The 12,048-nt window shown below is 46.9% G+C and overlaps 39 non-coding genes and 22 pseudogenes across 39 annotated transcripts; all 61 read left to right on the top strand.

Moving 5' to 3' along the window:
• Positions 1-13: 13 nt before the first annotated feature.
• LOC144417578 (5S ribosomal RNA) lies at positions 14-132 on the top strand. The gene has a single exon (XR_013473362.1). It is a non-coding gene; the product is annotated as a 5S ribosomal RNA (ribosomal RNA).
• An 81-nt stretch (positions 133-213) lies between these two features.
• LOC144414569 (5S ribosomal RNA) lies at positions 214-332 on the top strand. Its single transcript, XR_013470459.1, has one exon. It is a non-coding gene; the product is annotated as a 5S ribosomal RNA (ribosomal RNA).
• An 81-nt stretch (positions 333-413) lies between these two features.
• LOC144414733 (5S ribosomal RNA) lies at positions 414-532 on the top strand. Its single transcript, XR_013470623.1, has one exon. It is a non-coding gene; the product is annotated as a 5S ribosomal RNA (ribosomal RNA).
• An 81-nt stretch (positions 533-613) lies between these two features.
• On the top strand, positions 614-732 carry LOC144415101 (5S ribosomal RNA). Its single transcript, XR_013470993.1, has one exon. It is a non-coding gene; the product is annotated as a 5S ribosomal RNA (ribosomal RNA).
• An 81-nt stretch (positions 733-813) lies between these two features.
• On the top strand, positions 814-932 carry LOC144415066 (5S ribosomal RNA). Its single transcript, XR_013470958.1, has one exon. It is a non-coding gene; the product is annotated as a 5S ribosomal RNA (ribosomal RNA).
• An 81-nt stretch (positions 933-1,013) lies between these two features.
• On the top strand, positions 1,014-1,122 carry LOC144411962 (5S ribosomal RNA; annotated as a pseudogene).
• An 81-nt stretch (positions 1,123-1,203) lies between these two features.
• Positions 1,204-1,322, top strand: LOC144417066 (5S ribosomal RNA). Its single transcript, XR_013472959.1, has one exon. It is a non-coding gene; the product is annotated as a 5S ribosomal RNA (ribosomal RNA).
• An 81-nt stretch (positions 1,323-1,403) lies between these two features.
• Positions 1,404-1,522, top strand: LOC144417521 (5S ribosomal RNA; annotated as a pseudogene).
• Positions 1,523-1,607: 85 nt separating this feature from the next.
• LOC144413046 (5S ribosomal RNA) lies at positions 1,608-1,716 on the top strand (annotated as a pseudogene).
• An 81-nt stretch (positions 1,717-1,797) lies between these two features.
• LOC144412197 (5S ribosomal RNA) lies at positions 1,798-1,916 on the top strand (annotated as a pseudogene).
• Positions 1,917-1,997: 81 nt separating this feature from the next.
• On the top strand, positions 1,998-2,116 carry LOC144416001 (5S ribosomal RNA). The gene has a single exon (XR_013471895.1). It is a non-coding gene; the product is annotated as a 5S ribosomal RNA (ribosomal RNA).
• Positions 2,117-2,197: 81 nt separating this feature from the next.
• Positions 2,198-2,316, top strand: LOC144413872 (5S ribosomal RNA). The gene has a single exon (XR_013469763.1). It is a non-coding gene; the product is annotated as a 5S ribosomal RNA (ribosomal RNA).
• Positions 2,317-2,397: 81 nt separating this feature from the next.
• LOC144417494 (5S ribosomal RNA) lies at positions 2,398-2,516 on the top strand (annotated as a pseudogene).
• An 81-nt stretch (positions 2,517-2,597) lies between these two features.
• Positions 2,598-2,715, top strand: LOC144417151 (5S ribosomal RNA). Its single transcript, XR_013473044.1, has one exon. It is a non-coding gene; the product is annotated as a 5S ribosomal RNA (ribosomal RNA).
• An 81-nt stretch (positions 2,716-2,796) lies between these two features.
• On the top strand, positions 2,797-2,915 carry LOC144416670 (5S ribosomal RNA). The gene has a single exon (XR_013472563.1). It is a non-coding gene; the product is annotated as a 5S ribosomal RNA (ribosomal RNA).
• Positions 2,916-2,996: 81 nt separating this feature from the next.
• LOC144411963 (5S ribosomal RNA) lies at positions 2,997-3,105 on the top strand (annotated as a pseudogene).
• Positions 3,106-3,186: 81 nt separating this feature from the next.
• Positions 3,187-3,305, top strand: LOC144417294 (5S ribosomal RNA). The gene has a single exon (XR_013473187.1). It is a non-coding gene; the product is annotated as a 5S ribosomal RNA (ribosomal RNA).
• Positions 3,306-3,386: 81 nt separating this feature from the next.
• LOC144417522 (5S ribosomal RNA) lies at positions 3,387-3,505 on the top strand (annotated as a pseudogene).
• An 81-nt stretch (positions 3,506-3,586) lies between these two features.
• LOC144416013 (5S ribosomal RNA) lies at positions 3,587-3,705 on the top strand. The gene has a single exon (XR_013471907.1). It is a non-coding gene; the product is annotated as a 5S ribosomal RNA (ribosomal RNA).
• An 81-nt stretch (positions 3,706-3,786) lies between these two features.
• On the top strand, positions 3,787-3,895 carry LOC144412587 (5S ribosomal RNA; annotated as a pseudogene).
• An 81-nt stretch (positions 3,896-3,976) lies between these two features.
• LOC144414218 (5S ribosomal RNA) lies at positions 3,977-4,095 on the top strand. Its single transcript, XR_013470109.1, has one exon. It is a non-coding gene; the product is annotated as a 5S ribosomal RNA (ribosomal RNA).
• An 81-nt stretch (positions 4,096-4,176) lies between these two features.
• On the top strand, positions 4,177-4,285 carry LOC144412588 (5S ribosomal RNA; annotated as a pseudogene).
• Positions 4,286-4,366: 81 nt separating this feature from the next.
• Positions 4,367-4,485, top strand: LOC144412024 (5S ribosomal RNA; annotated as a pseudogene).
• An 81-nt stretch (positions 4,486-4,566) lies between these two features.
• Positions 4,567-4,685, top strand: LOC144417590 (5S ribosomal RNA). The gene has a single exon (XR_013473364.1). It is a non-coding gene; the product is annotated as a 5S ribosomal RNA (ribosomal RNA).
• An 81-nt stretch (positions 4,686-4,766) lies between these two features.
• On the top strand, positions 4,767-4,875 carry LOC144413049 (5S ribosomal RNA; annotated as a pseudogene).
• An 81-nt stretch (positions 4,876-4,956) lies between these two features.
• Positions 4,957-5,075, top strand: LOC144412289 (5S ribosomal RNA; annotated as a pseudogene).
• An 81-nt stretch (positions 5,076-5,156) lies between these two features.
• Positions 5,157-5,275, top strand: LOC144415422 (5S ribosomal RNA). Its single transcript, XR_013471314.1, has one exon. It is a non-coding gene; the product is annotated as a 5S ribosomal RNA (ribosomal RNA).
• Positions 5,276-5,356: 81 nt separating this feature from the next.
• Positions 5,357-5,475, top strand: LOC144415442 (5S ribosomal RNA). The gene has a single exon (XR_013471334.1). It is a non-coding gene; the product is annotated as a 5S ribosomal RNA (ribosomal RNA).
• An 81-nt stretch (positions 5,476-5,556) lies between these two features.
• LOC144414549 (5S ribosomal RNA) lies at positions 5,557-5,675 on the top strand. The gene has a single exon (XR_013470439.1). It is a non-coding gene; the product is annotated as a 5S ribosomal RNA (ribosomal RNA).
• Positions 5,676-5,756: 81 nt separating this feature from the next.
• On the top strand, positions 5,757-5,865 carry LOC144412589 (5S ribosomal RNA; annotated as a pseudogene).
• An 81-nt stretch (positions 5,866-5,946) lies between these two features.
• On the top strand, positions 5,947-6,065 carry LOC144414229 (5S ribosomal RNA). Its single transcript, XR_013470120.1, has one exon. It is a non-coding gene; the product is annotated as a 5S ribosomal RNA (ribosomal RNA).
• An 81-nt stretch (positions 6,066-6,146) lies between these two features.
• Positions 6,147-6,255, top strand: LOC144412590 (5S ribosomal RNA; annotated as a pseudogene).
• An 81-nt stretch (positions 6,256-6,336) lies between these two features.
• LOC144412025 (5S ribosomal RNA) lies at positions 6,337-6,455 on the top strand (annotated as a pseudogene).
• An 81-nt stretch (positions 6,456-6,536) lies between these two features.
• LOC144414637 (5S ribosomal RNA) lies at positions 6,537-6,655 on the top strand. The gene has a single exon (XR_013470526.1). It is a non-coding gene; the product is annotated as a 5S ribosomal RNA (ribosomal RNA).
• Positions 6,656-6,736: 81 nt separating this feature from the next.
• Positions 6,737-6,855, top strand: LOC144412699 (5S ribosomal RNA; annotated as a pseudogene).
• Positions 6,856-6,936: 81 nt separating this feature from the next.
• On the top strand, positions 6,937-7,055 carry LOC144417602 (5S ribosomal RNA). The gene has a single exon (XR_013473366.1). It is a non-coding gene; the product is annotated as a 5S ribosomal RNA (ribosomal RNA).
• An 81-nt stretch (positions 7,056-7,136) lies between these two features.
• Positions 7,137-7,255, top strand: LOC144417613 (5S ribosomal RNA). Its single transcript, XR_013473367.1, has one exon. It is a non-coding gene; the product is annotated as a 5S ribosomal RNA (ribosomal RNA).
• Positions 7,256-7,341: 86 nt separating this feature from the next.
• Positions 7,342-7,460, top strand: LOC144415223 (5S ribosomal RNA). The gene has a single exon (XR_013471115.1). It is a non-coding gene; the product is annotated as a 5S ribosomal RNA (ribosomal RNA).
• An 81-nt stretch (positions 7,461-7,541) lies between these two features.
• LOC144418361 (5S ribosomal RNA) lies at positions 7,542-7,660 on the top strand (annotated as a pseudogene).
• Positions 7,661-7,740: 80 nt separating this feature from the next.
• LOC144417625 (5S ribosomal RNA) lies at positions 7,741-7,859 on the top strand. The gene has a single exon (XR_013473368.1). It is a non-coding gene; the product is annotated as a 5S ribosomal RNA (ribosomal RNA).
• An 81-nt stretch (positions 7,860-7,940) lies between these two features.
• Positions 7,941-8,059, top strand: LOC144415443 (5S ribosomal RNA). Its single transcript, XR_013471335.1, has one exon. It is a non-coding gene; the product is annotated as a 5S ribosomal RNA (ribosomal RNA).
• Positions 8,060-8,140: 81 nt separating this feature from the next.
• LOC144415744 (5S ribosomal RNA) lies at positions 8,141-8,259 on the top strand. Its single transcript, XR_013471637.1, has one exon. It is a non-coding gene; the product is annotated as a 5S ribosomal RNA (ribosomal RNA).
• Positions 8,260-8,340: 81 nt separating this feature from the next.
• On the top strand, positions 8,341-8,459 carry LOC144417844 (5S ribosomal RNA; annotated as a pseudogene).
• An 81-nt stretch (positions 8,460-8,540) lies between these two features.
• Positions 8,541-8,649, top strand: LOC144412591 (5S ribosomal RNA; annotated as a pseudogene).
• Positions 8,650-8,730: 81 nt separating this feature from the next.
• On the top strand, positions 8,731-8,849 carry LOC144412026 (5S ribosomal RNA; annotated as a pseudogene).
• An 81-nt stretch (positions 8,850-8,930) lies between these two features.
• On the top strand, positions 8,931-9,049 carry LOC144417636 (5S ribosomal RNA). The gene has a single exon (XR_013473370.1). It is a non-coding gene; the product is annotated as a 5S ribosomal RNA (ribosomal RNA).
• Positions 9,050-9,130: 81 nt separating this feature from the next.
• Positions 9,131-9,249, top strand: LOC144415444 (5S ribosomal RNA). Its single transcript, XR_013471336.1, has one exon. It is a non-coding gene; the product is annotated as a 5S ribosomal RNA (ribosomal RNA).
• An 81-nt stretch (positions 9,250-9,330) lies between these two features.
• On the top strand, positions 9,331-9,449 carry LOC144417171 (5S ribosomal RNA). The gene has a single exon (XR_013473063.1). It is a non-coding gene; the product is annotated as a 5S ribosomal RNA (ribosomal RNA).
• Positions 9,450-9,530: 81 nt separating this feature from the next.
• On the top strand, positions 9,531-9,649 carry LOC144414489 (5S ribosomal RNA). The gene has a single exon (XR_013470379.1). It is a non-coding gene; the product is annotated as a 5S ribosomal RNA (ribosomal RNA).
• An 85-nt stretch (positions 9,650-9,734) lies between these two features.
• On the top strand, positions 9,735-9,853 carry LOC144415224 (5S ribosomal RNA). The gene has a single exon (XR_013471116.1). It is a non-coding gene; the product is annotated as a 5S ribosomal RNA (ribosomal RNA).
• An 81-nt stretch (positions 9,854-9,934) lies between these two features.
• Positions 9,935-10,053, top strand: LOC144417324 (5S ribosomal RNA). The gene has a single exon (XR_013473218.1). It is a non-coding gene; the product is annotated as a 5S ribosomal RNA (ribosomal RNA).
• Positions 10,054-10,133: 80 nt separating this feature from the next.
• On the top strand, positions 10,134-10,252 carry LOC144417647 (5S ribosomal RNA). The gene has a single exon (XR_013473371.1). It is a non-coding gene; the product is annotated as a 5S ribosomal RNA (ribosomal RNA).
• Positions 10,253-10,333: 81 nt separating this feature from the next.
• Positions 10,334-10,452, top strand: LOC144416626 (5S ribosomal RNA). The gene has a single exon (XR_013472519.1). It is a non-coding gene; the product is annotated as a 5S ribosomal RNA (ribosomal RNA).
• Positions 10,453-10,533: 81 nt separating this feature from the next.
• LOC144416882 (5S ribosomal RNA) lies at positions 10,534-10,652 on the top strand. Its single transcript, XR_013472775.1, has one exon. It is a non-coding gene; the product is annotated as a 5S ribosomal RNA (ribosomal RNA).
• Positions 10,653-10,733: 81 nt separating this feature from the next.
• Positions 10,734-10,852, top strand: LOC144416679 (5S ribosomal RNA). Its single transcript, XR_013472572.1, has one exon. It is a non-coding gene; the product is annotated as a 5S ribosomal RNA (ribosomal RNA).
• Positions 10,853-10,933: 81 nt separating this feature from the next.
• Positions 10,934-11,052, top strand: LOC144414241 (5S ribosomal RNA). Its single transcript, XR_013470132.1, has one exon. It is a non-coding gene; the product is annotated as a 5S ribosomal RNA (ribosomal RNA).
• Positions 11,053-11,133: 81 nt separating this feature from the next.
• On the top strand, positions 11,134-11,242 carry LOC144412615 (5S ribosomal RNA; annotated as a pseudogene).
• Positions 11,243-11,323: 81 nt separating this feature from the next.
• Positions 11,324-11,442, top strand: LOC144412027 (5S ribosomal RNA; annotated as a pseudogene).
• Positions 11,443-11,523: 81 nt separating this feature from the next.
• LOC144417658 (5S ribosomal RNA) lies at positions 11,524-11,642 on the top strand. The gene has a single exon (XR_013473372.1). It is a non-coding gene; the product is annotated as a 5S ribosomal RNA (ribosomal RNA).
• Positions 11,643-11,723: 81 nt separating this feature from the next.
• Positions 11,724-11,842, top strand: LOC144417004 (5S ribosomal RNA). The gene has a single exon (XR_013472896.1). It is a non-coding gene; the product is annotated as a 5S ribosomal RNA (ribosomal RNA).
• Positions 11,843-11,923: 81 nt separating this feature from the next.
• LOC144414716 (5S ribosomal RNA) lies at positions 11,924-12,042 on the top strand. Its single transcript, XR_013470606.1, has one exon. It is a non-coding gene; the product is annotated as a 5S ribosomal RNA (ribosomal RNA).
• The last annotated feature ends 6 nt before the right edge of the window (positions 12,043-12,048 follow it).

Genomic DNA, 12,048 nt, shown 5'->3' on the forward strand with positions numbered 1-12,048 from the left:
CTACAACTTTATCGCCTACAACCATACCACGTTGAATGCACCCGATCTCGTTCGATCTCGGAAGTTAAGCAATGTCGGGCTCGGTTAGTACTTGCATGGGTGACCGGCTGGGAATACCGAGTGTCGTAGGCTTTTTGTCGCCGTTCCATTCGATTTTGCTCTGTTTTCCAACAACTGCGAAATACAAATAGCCGAATAGACTACTACTTTATCGCCTACAACCATACCACGTTGAATGCACCCGATCTCGTTCGATCTCGGAAGTTAAGCAATGTCGGGCTCGGTTAGTACTTACATGGGTGACCGGCTGGGAATACCGAGTGTCGTAGGCTTTTCGTCGCCGTTTCATTCGATTTTGCTCTGTTTTCCAACAACTGCGAAATACAAATAGCCGAATAGACTACTACTTTATCGCCTACAACCATACCACGTTGAATGCACCCGATCTCGTTCGATCTCGGAAGTTAAGCAATGTCGGGCTCGGTTAGTACTTGCATGGGTGACCGGCTGGGAATATCGAGTGTCGTAGGCTTTTCGTCGCCGTTTCATTCGATTTTGCTCTGTTTTCCAACAACTGCGAAATACAAATAGCCGAATAGACTACTACTTTATCACCTACAACCATACCACGTTGAATGCACCCGATCTCGTTCGATCTCGGAAGTTAAGCAATGTCGGGCTCGGTTAGTACTTGCATGGGTGACCGGCTGGGAATACCGAGTGTCGTAGGCTTTTCGTCGCCGTTTCATTCGATTTTGCTCTGTTTTCCAACAACTGCGAAATACAAATAGCCGAATAGACTACTGTTTAATCGCCTACAACCATACCACGTTGAATGCACCCGATCTCGTTCGATCTCGGAAGTTAAGCAATGTCGGGCTCGGTTAGTACTTGCATGGGTCACCGGCTGGGAATACCGAGTGTCGTAGGCTTTTCGTCGCCGTTTCATTCGATTTTGCTCTGTTTTCCAACAACTGCGAAATAGAAATAGCCGAATAGACTACTACTTTACCGCCTACAACCATACCACGTTGAATGCACCCGATCTCGGAAGTTAAGCAATGTCGGGCTCGGTTAGTACTTGCATGGGTGACCGGCTGGGAATACCGAGTGTCGTAGGCTTTTCGTCGCCGTTTCATTCGATTTTGCTCTGTTTTCTAACAATTGCGAAATACAAATAGCCGAATAGACTACTACTTTATCGCCTACAACCATACCACGTTGAATGCACCCGATCTTGCTCGATCTCGGAAGTTAAGCAATGTCGGGCTTGGTTAGTACTTGCATGGGTGACCGGCTGGGAATACCGAGTGTCGTAGGCTTTTCGTCGCCGTTTCATTCGATTTTGCTCTGTTTTCTAACAACTGGGAAATACAAATAGCCGAATAGACTACTACTTTATCGCCTACAACCATACCACGGTGAATGCACCCGATCTCGTTCGATCTCGGAAGTTAAGCAATGTCGTGCTCGGTTAGTACTTGCATGGGTGACCGGCTGGGAATACCGAGTGTCGTAGGCTTTTCGTCGCCGTTTCATTCGATTTTGCTCTGTTTTCCAACAACTGCGAAATACAAATAGCCGAATATACAGACTACTACTTTATCGCCTACAACCATACCACGTTGAATGCACTCGATCTCGGAAGTTAATCAATTTCGGGCTCGGTTAGTACTTGCATGGGTGACCGGCTGGGAATACCGAGTGTCGTAGGCTTTTTGTCGCCGTTTCATTCGATTTTGCTCTGTTTTCCAACAACTGCGAAATACAAATAGCCGAATAGACTACTACTTTATCGCCTACAATCATACCACGTTGAATGCACCCGTTATCGTTCGATCTCGGAAGTTAAGCAATGTCAGGCTCGGTTAGTACTTGCATGGGTGACCGGCTGGGAATACCGAGTGTCGTAGGCTTTTCGTCGCCGTTTCATTCGATTTTGCTCTGTTTTCCAACAACTGCGAAATACAAATAGCCGAATAGACTACTACTTTATCGCCTACAACCATACCACGTTGAATGCACCCGATCTCGTTCGATCTCAGAAGTTAAGCAATGTCGGGCTCGGTTAGTACTTGCATGGGTGACCGGCTGGGAATACCGAGTGTCGTAGGCTTTTCGTCGCCGTTTCATTCGATTTTGCTCTGTTTTCCAACAACTGCGAAATACAAATAGCCGAATAGACTACTACTTTATCGCCTACAACCATACCACGTTGAATGCACCCGATCTCGTTCGATCTCGGAAGTTAAGCAATGTCGGGCTCGGTTAGTACTTGCATGGGTGACCGGCTGGGAATACCAAGTGTCGTAGGCTTTTCGTCGCCGTTTCATTCGATTTTGCTCTGTTTTCCAACAACTGCGAAATACAAATAGCCGAATAGACTACTACTTTATCGCCTACAACCATACCACGTTGAATGCACCAGATCTCGTTCGATCTCGGAAGTTAAGCAATGTCGGCCTCGGTTAGTACTTGCATGGGTGACCGGCTGGGAATACCGAGTGTCGTAGGCTTTTCGTCGCCGTTTCATTTGATTTTGCTCTGTTTTCCAACAACTGCGAAATACAAATAGCCGAATAGACTACTACTTTATCGCCTACAACCATACCACGTTGAATGCACCCGATCTCGTTCGATCTCGGAAGTTAAGCAATGTCGGGCTCGGTTAGTACTTGCATGGGTGACCGGCTGGAATACCGAGTGTCGTAGGCTTTTCGTCGCCGTTTCGTTCGATTTTGCTCTGTTTTCCAACAACTGCGAAATACAAATAGCCGAATAGACTACTGTTTAATCGCCTTCAACCATACCACGTTGAATGCACCCGATCTCGTTCGATCTCGGAAGTTAAGCAATGTCGGGCTCGGTTAGTACTTGCATGGGTCACCGGCTGGGAATACCGAGTGTCGTAGGCTTTTCGTCGCCGTTTCATTCGATTTTGCTCTGTTTTCCAACAACTGCAAAATACAAATAGCCGAATAGACTACTACTTTACCGCCTACAACCATACCACGTTGAATGCACCCGATCTCGGAAGTTAAGCAATGTCGGGCTCGGTTAGTACTTGCATGGGTGACCGGCTGGGAATACCGAGTGTCGTAGGCTTTTCGTCGCCGTTTTATTCGATTTTGCTCTGTTTTCTAACAATTGCGAAATACAAATAGCCGAATAGACTACTACTTTATCGCCTACAACCATACCACGTTGAATGCGCCCGATCTTGTTCGATCTCGGAAGTTAAGCAATGTCGGGCTTGGTTAGTACTTGCATGGATGACCGGCTGGGAATACCGAGTGTCGTAGGCTTTTCGTCGCCGTTTCATTCGATTTTGCTCTGTTTTCTAACAACTGGGAAATACAAATAGCCGAATAGACTACTACTTTATCGCCTACAACCATACCACGGTGAATGCACCCGATCTCGTTCGATCTCGGAAGTTAAGCAATGTCGTGCTCGGTTAGTACTTGCATGGGTGACCGGCTGGGAATACCGAGTGTCGTAGGCTTTTCGTCGCCGTTTCATTCGATTTTGCTCTGTTTTCCAACAACTGCAAAATACAAATAGCCGAATAGACTACTACTTTATCGCCTACAAACATACCACGTTGAATGCACCCGATCTCGTTCGATCTCGGAAGTTAAGCAATGTCGGGCTCGGTTAGTACTTGCATGGGTGACCGGCTGGGAATACCGAGTGTCGTAGGCTTTTCGTCGCCGTTTCATTCGATTTTGCTCTGTTTTCCAACAACTGCGAAATACAAATAGCCGAATAGACTACTACTTTATCGCTTACAACCATACCACGTTGAATGCACTCGATCTCGGAAGTTAAGCAATGTCGGGCTCGGTTAGTACTTGCATGGGTGACCGGCTGGGAATACCGAGTGTCGTAGGCTTTTTGTCGCCGTTTCATTCGATTTTGCTCTGTTTTCCAACAACTGCGAAATACAAATAGCCGAATAGACTAATACTTTATCGCCTACAACCATACCACGTTGAATGCACCCGATCTCGTTCGATCTCGGAAGTTAAGCAATGTCGGGCTCGGTTAGTACTTGCATGGGTGACCTGCTGGGAATACCGAGTGTCGTAGGCTTTTCGTCGCCGTTTCATTCGATTTTGCTCTGTTTTCCAGCAACTGCGAAATACAAATAGCCGAATAGACTACTACTTTATCGCTTACAACCATACCACGTTGAATGCACTCGATCTCGGAAGTTAAGCAATGTCGGGCTCGGTTAGTACTTGCATGGGTGACCGGCTGGGAATACCGAGTGTCGTAGGCTTTTTGTCGCCGTTTCATTCGATTTTGCTCTGTTTTCCAACAACTGCGAAATACAAATAGCCGAATAGACTACTACTTTATCGCCTACAACCATACCACGTTGAATGCACCCGTTATCGTTCGATCTCGGAAGTTAAGCAATGTCAGGCTCGGTTAGTACTTGCATGGGTGACCGGCTGGGAATACCGAGTGTCGTAGGCTTTTCGTCGCCGTTTCATTCGATTTTGCTCTGTTTTCCAACAACTGCGAAATACAAATAGCCGAATGGACTACTACTTTATCGCCTACAACCATACCACGTTGAATGCACCCGATCTCGTTCGATCTCGGAAGTTAAGCAATGTCGGGCTCGGTTAGTACTTGCATGGGTGACCGGCTGGGAATACCGAGTGTCGTAGGCTTTTCGTCGCCGTTTCATTCGATTTTGCTCTGTTTTCCAACAACTGCGAAATACAAATAGCCGAATAGACTACTACTTTATTGCTTACAACCATACCACGTTGAATGCACTTGATCTCGGAAGTTAAGCAATGTCGGGCACGGTTAGTACTTGCATGGGTGACCGGCTGGGAATACCGAGTGTCGTAGGCTTTTTGTCGCCGTTTCATTCGATTTTGCTCTGTTTTCCAACAACTGCGAAATACAAATAGCCGAATAGACTACTACTTTATCGCCTGCAACCATACCACGTTGAATGCACCCGTTATCGTTCGATCTCGGAAGTTAAGCAATGTCAGGCTCGGTTAGTACTTGCATGGGTGACCGGCTGGGAATACCGAGTGTCGTAGGCTTTTCGTCGCCGTTTCATTCGATTTTGCTCTGTTTTCCAACAACTGCGAAATACAAATAGCCGAATAGACTACTACTTTATCGCCTACAACCATACCACGTTGAATGCACCCGATCTCGTTCGATCTCGGAAGTTAAGCAATGTCGGGCTCGGTTAGTACTTGCATGGGTGACCGGCTCGGAATACCGAGTGTCGTAGGCTTTTCGTCGCCGTTTCATTCGATTTTGCTCTGTTTTCCAACAACTGCAAAATACAAATAGCCGAATAGACTACTACTTTATCGCCTACAACCATACCACGTCGAATGCACCCGATCTCGTTCGATCTCGGAAGTTAAGCAATGTCGGGCTCGGTTAGTACTTGCATGGGTGACCGGCTGGGAATACCGAGTGTCGTAGGCTTTTCGTCGCCGCTTCATTCGATTTTGCTCTGTTTTCCAACAACTGCAAAATACAAATAGCCGAATAGACTACTACTTTATCGCCTACAATCATACCACGTTGAATGCACCCGATCTCGTTCGATCTCGGAAGTTAAGCAATGTCGGGCTCGGTTAGTACTTGCATGGGTGACCGGCTGGGAATACCGAGTGTCGTAGGCTTTTCGTCGTCGTTTCATTCGATTTTGCTCTGTTTTCCAACAACTGCGAAATACAAATAGCCGAATAGACTACTACTTTATCGCTTACAACCATACCACGTTGAATGCACTCGATCTCGGAAGTTAAGCAATGTCGGGCTCGGTTAGTACTTGCATGGGTGACCGGCTGGGAATACCGAGTGTCGTAGGCTTTTTGTCGCCGTTTCATTCGATTTTGCTCTGTTTTCCAACAACTGCGAAATACAAATAGCCGAATAGACTAATACTTTATCGCCTACAACCATACCACGTTGAATGCACCCGATCTCGTTCGATCTCGGAAGTTAAGCAATGTCGGGCTCGGTTAGTACTTGCATGGGTGACCTGCTGGGAATACCGAGTGTCGTAGGCTTTTCGTCGCCGTTTCATTCGATTTTGCTCTGTTTTCCAACAACTGCGAAATAAAAATAGCCGAATAGACTACTACTTTATCGCTTACAACCATACCACGTTGAATGCACTCGATCTCGGAAGTTAAGCAATGTCGGGCTCGGTTAGTACTTGCATGGGTGACCGGCTGGGAATACCGAGTGTCGTAGGCTTTTTGTCGCCGTTTCATTCGATTTTGCTCTGTTTTCCAACAACTGCGAAATACAAATAGCCGAATAGACTACTACTTTATCGCCTACAACCATACCACGTTGAATGCACCCGTTATCGTTCGATCTCGGAAGTTAAGCAATGTCAGGCTCGGTTAGTACTTGCATGGGTGACCGGCTGGGAATACCGAGTGTCGTAGGCTTTTCGTCGCCGTTTCATTCGATTTTGCTCTGTTTTCCAACAACTGCGAAATACAAATAGCCGAATAGATTACTACTTTATCGCCTACAACCATACCACGTTGAATGTACCCGATCTCGTTCGATCTCGGAAGTTAAGCAATGTCGGGCTCGGTTAGTACTAGCATGGGTGACCGGCTGGGAATACCGAGTGTCGTAGGCTTTTCGTCGCCGTTTCATTCGATTTTGCTCTGTTTTCCAACAACTGCGAAATACAAATAGCCGAATAGACTACTACTTTATCGCCTACAACCATACCACGTCGAATGCACCTGATCTCGTTCGATCTCGGAAGTTGGGAAATGTCGGGCTCGGTTAGTACTTGCATGGGTGACCGGCTGGGAATACCGAGTGTCGTAGGCTTTTCGTCGCCGCTTCATTCGATTTTGCTCTGTTTTCCAACAACTGCAAAATACAAATAGCCGAATAGACTACTACTTTATCGCCTACAACCATACCACGTTGAATGCACCCGATCTCGTTCGATCTCGGAAGTTAAGCAATGTCGGGCTCGGTTAGTACTTGCATGGGTGACCGGCTGGGAATACCGAGTGTCGTAGGCTTTTCGTCGCCGTTTCATTCGATTTTGCTCTGTTTTCCAACAACTGCGAAATACAAATAGCCGAATAGACTACTACTTTATTGCCTACAACCATACCACGTTGAATGCACCCGATCTCGTTCGATCTCGGAAGTTAAGCAATGTCGGGCTCGGTTAGTACTTGCATGGGTGACCGGCTGGGAATACCGAGTGTCGTAGGCTTTTTTTTTCGTCGCCGTTCCATTCGTTTTTTCTCTGTTTTCTAACAACTGCAAAATACAAATAGCAGAACAGACTACTACTTTATCGACTACAACCATACCACGTTGAATGCACCCGATCTCGTTCGATCTCGGAAGTTAAGCAATGTCGGGCTCGGTTAGTACTTGCATGGGTGACCGGCTGGGAATACCGAGTGTCGTAGGCTTTTCGTCGCCGCTTCATTCGATTTTGCTCTGTTTTCCAACAACTGCAAAATACAAATAGCCGAATAGACTACTACTTTATCGCCTACAACCATACCACGTTGAATGCACCCGATCTCGTTCGATCTAGGAAGTTAAGCAATGTCGGGCTCGGTTAGTACTTGCATGGGTGACCGGCTGGGAATACCGAGTGTCGTGGCTTTTCGTCGCCGTTTCATTCGATTTTGCTCTGTTTTCCAACAACTGCGAAATACAAATAGCCGAATAGACTACTACTTTATCGCCTACAACCATACCACGTTGAATGCACCCGATCTCGTTCGATCTCGGAAGTTAAGCAATGTCGGGCTCGGTTAGTACTTGCATGGGTGACCGGCTGGGAATACCGAGTGTCGTAGGCTTTTCGTCGCCGTTTCATTCGATTTTGCTCTGTTTTCCAACAACTGCGAAATACAAATAGCCGAATAGACTACTAGTTTATCGCCTACAACCATACCACGTCGAATGCACCCGATCTCGTTCGATCTCGGAAGTTAAGCAATGTCGGGCTCGGTTAGTACTTGCATGGGTGACCGGCTGGGAATACCGAGTGTCGTAGGCTTTTCGTCGCCGCTTCATTCGATTTTGCTCTGTTTTCCAACAACTGCAAAATACAAATAGCCGAATAGACTAGTACTTTATCGCCTACAACCATACCACGTTGAATGCACCAGATCTCGTTCGATCTCGGAAGTTAAGCAATGTCGGGCTCGGTTAGTACTTGCATGGGTGACCTGCTGGGAATACCGAGTGTCGTAGGCTTTTCGTCGCCGTTTCATTCGATTTTGCTCTGTTTTCCAACAACTGCGAAATACAAATAGCCGAATAGACTACTACTTTATCGCCTACAACCATACCACGTTGAATGCACCCGTTATCGTTCGATCTCGGAAGTTAAGCAATGTCGGGCTCGGTTAGTACTTGCATGGGTGACCGGCTGGGAATACCGAGTGTCGTAGGCTTTTCGTCGCCGTTTCATTCGATTTTGCTCTGTTTTCCAACAACTGCGAAATACAAATAGCCGAATAGACTACTACTTTATCGCTTACAACCATACCACGTTGAATGCACTCGATCTCGGAAGTTAAGCAATGTCGGGCTCGGTTAGTACTTGCATGGGTGACCGGCTGGGAATACCGAGTGTCGTAGGCTTTTTGTCGCCGTTTCATTCGATTTTGCTCTGTTTTCCAACAACTGCGAAATACAAATAGCCGAATAGACTACTACTTTATCGCCTACAACCATACCACGTTGAATGCACCCGTTATCGTTCGATCTCGGAAGTTAAGCAATGTCAGGCTCGGTTAGTACTTGCATGGGTGACCGGCTGGGAATACCGAGTGTCGTAGGCTTTTCGTCGCCGTTTCATTCTATTTTGCTCTGTTTTCCAACAACTGCGAAATACAAATAGCCGAATAGATTACTACTTTATCGCCTACAACCATACCACGTTGAATGCACCCGATCTCGTTCGATCTCGGAAGTTAAGCAATGTCGGGCTCGGTTAGTACTTGCATGGGTGACCGGCTGGGAATACCGAGTGTCGTAGGCTTTTCGTCGCCGTTTCATTCGATTTTGCTCTGTTTTCCAACAACTGCGAAATACAAATAGCCGAATAGACTACTGCTTTATCGCCTACAACCATACCACGTCGAATGCACCCGATCTCGTTCGATCTCGGAAGTTAAGCAATGTCGGGCTCGGTTAGTACTTGCATGGGTGACCGGCTGGGAATACCGAGTGTCGTAGGCTTTTCGTCGCCGCTTCATTCGATTTTGCTCTGTTTTCCAACAACTGCAAAATACAAATAGCCGAATAGACTACTACTTTATCGCCTACAACCATACCACGTTGAATGCACCCGATCGCGTTCGATCTCGGAAGTTAAGCAATGTCGTGCTCGGTTAGTACTTGCATGGGTGACCGGCTGGGAATACCGAGTGTCGTAGGCTTTTCGTCGCCGTTTCATTCGATTTTGCTCTGTTTTCCAACAACTGCGAAATACAAATAGCCGAATAGACTACTACTTTATTGCCTACAACCATACCACGTTGAATGCACCCGATCTCGTTCGATCTCGGAAGTTAAGCAATGTGGGGCTCGGTTAGTACTTGCATGGGTGACCGGCTGGGAATACCGAGTGTCGTAGGCTTTTTTTTCGTCGCCGTTCCATTCGTTTTTTCTCTGTTTTCTAACAACTGCAAAATACAAATAGCAGAACAGACTACTACTTTATCGACTACAACCATACCACGTTGAATGCACCCGATCTCGTTCGATCTCGGAAGTTAAGCAATGTCGGGCTCGGTTAGTACTTGCATGGGTGACCGGCTGGGAATACCGAGTGTCGTAGGCTTTTCGTCGCCGCTTCATTCGATTTTGCTCTGTTTTCCAACAACTGCAAAATACAAATAGCCGAATAGACTACTACTTTATCGCCTACAACCATACCACGTTGAATGCACCCGATCTCGTTCGATCTCGGAAGTTAAGCAATGTCGGGCTCGGTTAGTACTTGCATGGGTGACCGGCTGGGAATACCGAGTGTCGTGGCTTTTCGTCGCCGTTTCATTCGATTTTGCTCTGTTTTCCAACAACTGCGAAATACAAATAGCCGAATAGACTACTACTTTATCGCCTACAACCATACCACGTTGAATGCACCCGATCTCGTTCGATCTCGGAAGTTAAGCAATGTCGGGCTCGGTTAGTACTTGCATGGGTGACCGGCTGGGAATACCGAGTGTCGTAGGCTTTTCGTCGCCGTTTCATTCGATTTTGCTCTGTTTTCCAACAACTGCGAAATACAAATAGCCGAAAAGACTACTACTTTATCGCCTACAACCATACCACGTTGAATGCACCCGATCTCGTTCGATCTCGGAAGTTAAGCAATGTCGTGCTCGGTTAGTACTTGCATGGGTGACCGGCTGGGAATACCGAGTGTCGTAGGCTTTTCGTCGCCGCTTCATTCGATTTTGCTCTGTTTTCCAACAACTGCAAAATACAAATAGCCGAATAGACTACTACTTTATCGCCTACAACCATAACACGTTGAATGCACCCGATCTCGTTCGATCTCGGAAGCTAAGCAATGTCGGGCTCGGTTAGTACTTGCATGGGTGACCGGCTGGGAATACCGAGTGTCGTAGGCTTTTCGTCGCCGTTTCATTCGATTTTGCTCTGTTTTCCAACAACTGCGAAATACAAATAGCCGAATAGACTACTACTTTATCGCCTACAACCATACCACGTCGAATGCACCCGATCTCGTTCGATCTCGGAAGTTAAGCATTGTCGGGCTCGGTTAGTACTTGCATGGGTGACCGGCTGGGAATACCGAGTGTCGTAGGCTTTTCGTCGCCGCTTCATTCGATTTTGCTCTGTTTTCCAACAACTGCAAAATACAAATAGCCGAATAGACTAATACTTTATCGCCTACAACCATACCACGTTGAATGCACCCGATCTCGTTCGATCTCGGAAGTTAAGCAATGTCGGGCTCGGTTAGTACTTGCATGGGTGACCTGCTGGGAATACCGAGTGTCGTAGGCTTTTCGTCGCCGTTTCATTCGATTTTGCTCTGTTTTCCAACAACTGCGAAATACAAATAGCCGAATAGACTACTACTTTATCGCTTACAACCATACCACGTTGAATGCACTCGATCTCGGAAGTTAAGCAATGTCGGGCTCGGTTAGTACTTGCATGGGTGACCCGCTGGGAATACCGAGTGTCGTAGGCTTTTTGTCGCCGTTTCATTCGATTTTGCTCTGTTTTCCAACAACTGCGAAATACAAATAGCCGAATAGACTACTACTTTATCGCCTACAACCATACCACGTTGAATGCACCCGTTATCGTTCGATCTCGGAAGTTAAGCAATGTCAGGCTCGGTTAGTACTTGCATGGGTGACCGGCTGGGAATACCGAGTGTCGTAGGCTTTTCGTCGCCGTTTCATTCGATTTTGCTCTGTTTTCCAACAACTGCGAAATACAAATAGCCGAATAGATTACTACTTTATCGCCTACAACCATACCACGTTGAATGCACCCGATCTCGTTCGATCTCGGAAGTTAAGCAATGTCGGGCTCGGTTAGTACTTGCATGGGTGACCGGCTGGGAATACCGAGTGTCGTAGGCTTTTCGTCGCCGTTTCATTCGATTTTGCTCTGTTTTCCAACAACTGCGAAATACAAATAGCCGAATAGACTACTACTTTATCGCCTACAACCATACCACGTCAAATGCACCCGATCTCGTTCGATCTCGGAAGTTAAGCAATGTCGGGCTCGGTTAGTACTTGCATGGGTGACCGGCTGGGAATACCGAGTGTCGTAGGCTTTTCGTCGCCGCTTCATTCGATTTTGCTCTGTTTTCCAACAACTGCAAAATACAAATAGCCGAATAGACTACTACCTTATCGCCTACAACCATACCACGTTGAATGCACCCGATCTCGTTCGATCTCGGAAGTTAAGCAATGACGGGCTCGGTTAGTACTTGCATGGGTGACCGGCTGGGAATACCGAGTGTCGTAGGCTTTTCGT

Source organism: Styela clava, chromosome 15 (genome assembly GCF_964204865.1).
Source record: "Styela clava chromosome 15, kaStyClav1.hap1.2, whole genome shotgun sequence".
Lineage (NCBI taxonomy): Eukaryota > Metazoa > Chordata > Ascidiacea > Stolidobranchia > Styelidae > Styela > Styela clava.